This window comes from Cupressus sempervirens, chromosome 2 (genome assembly GCF_028749045.1).
Source record: "Cupressus sempervirens isolate cs-2001-9-10 chromosome 2, ASM2874904v1, whole genome shotgun sequence".
In the NCBI taxonomy this organism is placed as follows: Eukaryota; Viridiplantae; Streptophyta; class Pinopsida; order Cupressales; family Cupressaceae; genus Cupressus; species Cupressus sempervirens.
This window is the reverse complement of record NC_143119.1, coordinates 736,250,062-736,256,994: the sequence shown is the minus strand read 5'-3', so window position 1 is coordinate 736,256,994 and position 6,933 is coordinate 736,250,062.

The following is a 6,933-nucleotide window of genomic DNA, read 5'->3' as shown; positions in this document are numbered from 1 at the left end:
TAGATTCATCTTCCTCTTTATCTAAGTATTCTTTTTCTAATTCTTTCATAATTTTGTTACTAATTCCTCTATTATCCTCATCTATATCTCTACCTATTGTGTTATTTTTTTTGATTATTTGCTTCATTTATTTTGACCAAATCTTGTTGATATGCTTCTATTTCTAGGATCTTGAACCCCTCCCAATTCTAGATTTTTCCTACTTTATTCTTTTATAGATAATACAAATTCTAATTATATCAAAAATATTCTTGATTTATCAATCCAAATTCTCTTAAAAATGTCTCTACCTCAATAGGAATATATCTACAATCTCCTCTCTCTTTTTTTCTTTTTCTCAAGGTGGAATAGATATTGTATTATACTCTTTTATTGCTATTATGTCCTGATGTTTATCTTCCCCCACTCCTATTAGAAATTTTTAGAATAAGTAAGAGGGAGGAACCTAGAGAGAAGAAGGAAGTCCATCCAGTTCATTCAGATTAAGGACCTACTATAGGTTAAAGTAAAACCTTTCAACAGAGAAGGTACTGGATATGATGCTAAGAACTAGTTGATCACACATGATAGGCAACTTTCCATGAAAGACTTTGAATCCAATGTAAAAGCAAGATATGCCATCACCCACTTAGAGGTATTTGCAGCCACTTGGTGAAATATAGAGGAGAAGAAGCTTGGGGTAAATGTGCAGACTATTGAGTGGGAGTTGTTCTTTGAGCACTTCCATAAGAAATTCCTATCAGAGCAATGGTAGTAGCAGAGGGAAGATGAGTTTCATGACTTGAGACTGGGTACCAAGACCATTGTGGAGTATTATCATAAGTTCTTCAAGCTAATTCCTTATGCAACAATTAGTGATCGCTCACCATTGATGGTCCAAAATTTCATTAGAGGACTAAATGTTAACATTATTGGGGGTGTTAAGCTTTTCCAATATAAAACTCTTAAGGATGCAATATTGTGAGCTACTTTGGTTGTGATGAGTGTGACTATAGGTCAAGGTGGCCTACCAGGTGTTAAACCTAGAGGATCATCTTATTCAGGACCATCTAGGGACAACTAGTCTCAAGGAGATGGAAGTTATAAGAATCCTCCTAACTTCTCTAAGGGTAATCGAGAGCAATAGGGAAGAAAGTTCTTCCATGGTAATAATGGTGTTTCATAGTCAGGGAACTATCGCAACTGGCAACATAGTATGTGTAATAGGTTAGATCAAGATCCTCAAAATTACAATCAGGATGCTAGTCTTGGTAGTTTTCATCAGTCACATGCACCTGGAGGTCAAGGAGGCTTTATTGGAGATTTCTACTCTTGTGGACAATGTGGTCTTAAAGAAACCAACTACCTCAAGCGTGCAACTTAGTTCTTAAGTTAGAGGCCTATACTTTCTAAGCTTATAGTAGGGAATGGTTCAAGAAGATCCACACATTGAGTTTTGATTTTTTGAGTTTGAATCATGTGTCTTTGTAGTAGGCTTCCAGGATTAAGCCTAATTTTAGGGGGAGAGGATGTAATGCTCACTCATAGTTCACTTTTCTATTTTTACTTTCAAACTCTTTTAGGTTGATTTCATGCATTGGTTAGTTTTGGATATATTTTATTTTCAATTATATGGTATTAAATCATGACTTGGATTTGAGATATATTAGTGATGATTACTTAGTTGACTAAATTTCATGCATTTAATGATAATGATTACTTGTGCATTGATGATGTTTCAAATGATTTTTAATTAATAAATGTGATGTCTTTCATAATGATGTGAGATGGTTATTTTATATTCATAATGATGCATTTTTATATCTAAGCATTCGATGGTGACTTGTGATTTATTATGATACTTACCCCATAATTGCATGTGTAAGGTGTGCATGTCTATTTTATATTTTTGTCTAACGTGTTTGATGTAGTTAAGAGAGGGAGTCATAGTCACCTACTATTCAGGATCTACATGATGTACCACTCCCTTCCATTGCCTATGTTACCATGCTTTTAACACCTACATCCTAAACTTCCAAGTAAACCCCATAGAAGGAATACTTGGTTGGTTTTCATTGCTAATAATAGTTTATGGATTGTGACTTGTGAAGAAGATGGTGTTGTGGGGATATTTTGAACTTGAACCATCAAGTTTAGAACTTCAAATTCAAGTTCAACTTCAAGTTCAAGTTTTTAGAATCAAGGCCCAAGCTTCAGGCCTTGAGGTCACCTTGACATGGGGTAAAAGCATAGATCTGTGTCACCGTTTGTGATACAAAAACTTGTTTTCGTCAAATCTCATTTCTCTATCAAAACTCAATTTTTTTCAAAAATTAAAAATACCCTCTTATAGATCTCAAATTCAATATCATCATTATATAAATTTTTGAGTGTTTTCATTTGTTATAATATGTTATAATCTCAAAATAGTATAAGTCGATATTTCAACATTTTAGAAGATGCTCCCTCAAAAAAGGAAAAAAAATAGTAAATCATATCAAAACAATCAAAAAATAATATTTATCACTAGAGGAGAGAATCCTCTTCACAAATATGTAATTTTTTTTCAAGAAGGTATAGATTTGATAGGGAAGTTTTGATGGGAGGGAAAAACTATTGGATTCTAACAAGGTCAAACTTGAGTACTTATAACAAAGAAAATATACATCAAAAATAATTATTTCTTTTTTTGTTCACTAGCTATATATGTCATCTATAAAATATTTTCAAATCAAAACAAAAAAAGATGATTTGCACATACTTGTTTGATGGGAACTACACCCTATATTTTTTATAGTTAAAAAAGGGACTTCAAAATAAAATAAAATGAATAAATTCTTACTCAAAAAAATTATAAAAATTATAGGCATAAAATTCATCCAATTCTACACATTTCATCAGTTTACATCATCTTCATATTTTAAACACAAATACCATTTTTTTTGTCATTAATGTTGAACTGTCACATTCTGATATCACGTTTCTTTATAAAAGGTGACACAGGTTTGTGCTTTTACCCCATGTTTTGAATACAGATTCTCTAGTTTGGAAATTTCAGAATTTGAGGTTCAAATTCATTTTCAAGTCTCAATTCAAGGCTCAAAATGGTCAAGTTCAGATGCATGATTTAAGTTTAGCCTCAAGTTAGGCACCTAATTACTCAATATTGAAGTGTTGCAGCTTCATATAGAAACTCATAAGTTTGGGTTCAGTTCACAAGGCAATTATCACTAACTTAGTGGCTCTTTAAATGTTTGGGTTCCCAATGGTTAATAAGTTGCTCCTAGCTTCAAATTAACTCAGTCTCCCCATGTAATTTGACATGGTCTAAGTGCCAATAGATATGTCATATGAAAACCTCAAACATTTTTCATTATCAACTACCACACCTAATGTGTATGAAAAGTGGATACAATTCTACCTTCTTAATATCTATCAATTGGGTCATCAATCCACTGGATGTGAACTCACCATCAACTTAAATAAGAAATTGCATTCCCTAGATCATAGCATTGTATGAAAATTCATAAACTTGAAGGCATAGTAGATTAATTAAAGCATGATTCAAAAGCTCCCTTGACAACAATTTAAAAACTCGATTAAGGGGGAAGAACTATATTTGAGTTGTCGAGGTCTAGTACTCAAAGATTCTCAATGTCAAATATGCTTAGATGATTGGAGTATTAGGTTTCAGAAAACATAAATGTAGGAGTGCATGAAGAAACCTCTTCAGAAAGGGATATTTAGCATGTAATAATCTCAATCTATAGGGCACAACATGAAGCCAAACCAAATACCCGATTGGAGCATTAAGTCACCATGCAATGTAGTTATTGGGGGTAATTGCTTTTGTTGGATAAAATTGATTAATTTTGTATTGTCTTTAATGTTAGACAAATGTCATATCATTATCAGTCAGTGTATGTTGAGCTCAATCAGGTAGTGAAGATAGTTTTCTATGTATACCAAATGTTCCTATGTTTTCCTAGTTTAGAAGGTGGTGTCTATCTAGTTCACTTGAGTACCAAAGGAAAGTTTATAGAAGACGAGTGTTAATCAATCTCACTCGATTAATGAAGAAAATGTTGGATGGAACCACTATTAACTAAGCTTACTTAGTTACTAAAGTATCTTCACAAATATGTAGTATTAATTGAGTTCACATGTTTAACACAAGAGAATCATTTTTGAGTTAGTGTCTACTGAGAAGGGTTAGCTAACGAAGGATTTTCTTATTTTAGCATATTGAGTTTAATTGATTTATCTATTGGGTCTAGCCAACTATGGTGATGAATATTAATTATTCTGAGTTATATATGAGCCAACTTGACAATATGAATGATATAAGTATAAGGTCAAGTTGAGAATTCGAAAGTGTGTAAGAGTACGAATGCATGGAATATTTTTAAGATCTAATGATGTAGTAAGGAAGTGAATTAGGATAAGCAGAATATCCTTGTGGAGCTAAAAAGATATATTCAATCAAGAAAAATCAAGTATAAGCCAGTATTGATATTTGTAATCAACAATTAAGTTACATTAAAAATCAGGTCATGTAGCAGTGATCTAAATCTCTTAATAGAGTTGGCTTCATAGCTATTTATAAAACCTCTAACAAGGTGGAAGTTTTATTGAATTGTCTAAATACCTCTAAAAAATACACTCTTAACATGGCGATTAGATTTTTTAATAGGGTCGCACCTAATAGTGTGTTTTGTAATCTTTAACAGGGTTGGCTTCTAATAGGGCTCACTTCAGAAGAGTGAAAATAGTAACTAGTTGTAATTGGTGGTTTTTTCTAAATTGGGTTTCCATGTTAAATCCTAGTGTCAAATGTGTTCATGTTATTTTATTTCATGTGTTTGAAATTAAGTTAAAGTAATGGTAATCATAGATAACATCTAAAGATTTGCATGTTAAGTACTTACCGAGCATATTCAATTTTGTCCGAGTTATGACATTTTATGTGTGTTTGTTGAGCATGAACAGTATTTAGTTTTTAAAGTTTATTTTGTACTAACATCTAAGGGATCTAAGATTTAGTTTCTTAGTAACTTATTCAATCCTTCCTCTTAGTTACTCCTCTTACATTTCTAACAATTGGTATCAAAACTTTTGGTGCTTGCAAAGAAGTTTCAAGAACCTAAGCTAAAGATCAAAATGTCTTACAAAAGATAGAATCCCAAGTTGAATAGAGATAATTTTGTAGTATGGCAAGGACTTATGAGGTTACATTTGGCTACCACTAGTGATTTAGGTTGTAAATATCTTGATGCTAAATACAAGACTCCCACTAGAATATTATCAGTTGAAGATATTGCTGAAAAGAATAATCATAATATCATGATGATTGATATTGCATCTACTCTCAATTATGTTGAATTCGATGAAGTAAAAGATTGCCAAATAACTCATGAAATGTGGACCAAACTAAAAGATATTTGTGGAGGAGATAACAATGTAAGAAGAGCTAAGGTTGAAAGTCTAAGAGGTCATTTTGATTAGATGAAAATGAGAGATGAGAACATTGCAAAATATGCGGAAAAAATCAAAGCAAGCATGAGTGCAATCAAAGCATCTAGAGGAGACATTCAAGAAAAAGTAGTTGTAAGCAAGATACTTAGAAATATTCTTCCTATTTATGCAATTAGAGTGTCTTCTATTCAAGATATGAGATTTGATCCAAATAATAAAATATCTTTGGATGCTCTAGTTGGAAGATTGATAGCTTTTGAATTAGATAACTTTGATAACTATGTTCCTATCTCAAAAGGTATTGAATCTGCATTTGAAGCTAAACTCTCACTCAAGTAAGAGAGTAAGAAATCAAAGTCCAGTCAATTTAGAAGTGAAGAAGAAGAAATAGAAGAAAGTTTAGATAGTGATCTTGAAGTTGTTGAAGCCCTACTTGCAAGAAAGTATTCCAAAGGCAGAGGAAAGTACAAAGGTAAAGTTCTTCTAATCTACTTTTCTTGTGAAGAAGTTGGTCATATTGATGCAAGGTGTCCAAATAGAGAAAACAAAGATGAAAATAAAAGTAATAAGCACAAAGGAAAGAATAATTTCAAGAACTACAAGAACTATACGAACAAAGGTAAGAAATCTTATTTTATGGCTAAAGATTCTGATAACAATGAAGATGAAATGGTATATATTGTAGTAAAAGATGAATCTAATGATGAAGGAGATAAAATGAAACTTATCTCTCATGTTAGCAAAAATGATACATGGATTATTGACAATGATTTTTCACATCATATGACTAGAGATAAAAGAAAATTTGAGCACATGGAATATTATGATGGAGGTAGCATGAGATTTGGAAACAAAGAACCTTGTAACATAAAAGAAAAAGGGTGTATTTCTTTGACAAAGGAACTTGTATGTGACAATACTTATTGGGTTCACGGAATAAATCATAATCTACTGAGTGGGGAACAATTGAATAACACTGGATTCAAGGTAGAATTCATAGATGGAAAGGCCAAACTACTGGATGGAAAAGGAAATCTAGTTGGATCTGGCAAGCGAACAAAAGGTAGTCTATTTTATCTTGATCTTAGTGAAAGTTCATGTTTTATTGCTGAAGTAGAAGAAAGTTGTTTATGGAACAAAAGATTATGTCATGTAAACTTTGATAATCTAGTTAAGATAAGAAAACATAAAAGAGTAAGAGGTATTCCTAGTTTGAAGAAGCCTAATATGGGTCTATGCAAAAATTGCCAAATTGGTAAGATGGGAAAGAATAGTTTCAAAAGCAAGAACTATCAGTCAGAAGAAATCTTAGAACTTATACATACTAACTTATGTGGAACTATTGAAATAGAGAATTATAGTGGAGAAATTTTTTTCATTATTTTTGTTGATGATTATTCTAGAATGATGACTGTACTGTATCTAAAAGAAAAATCAGAATCTTTTCAAAAATTCAAGAGGTATCTGACAAGAGTAGAA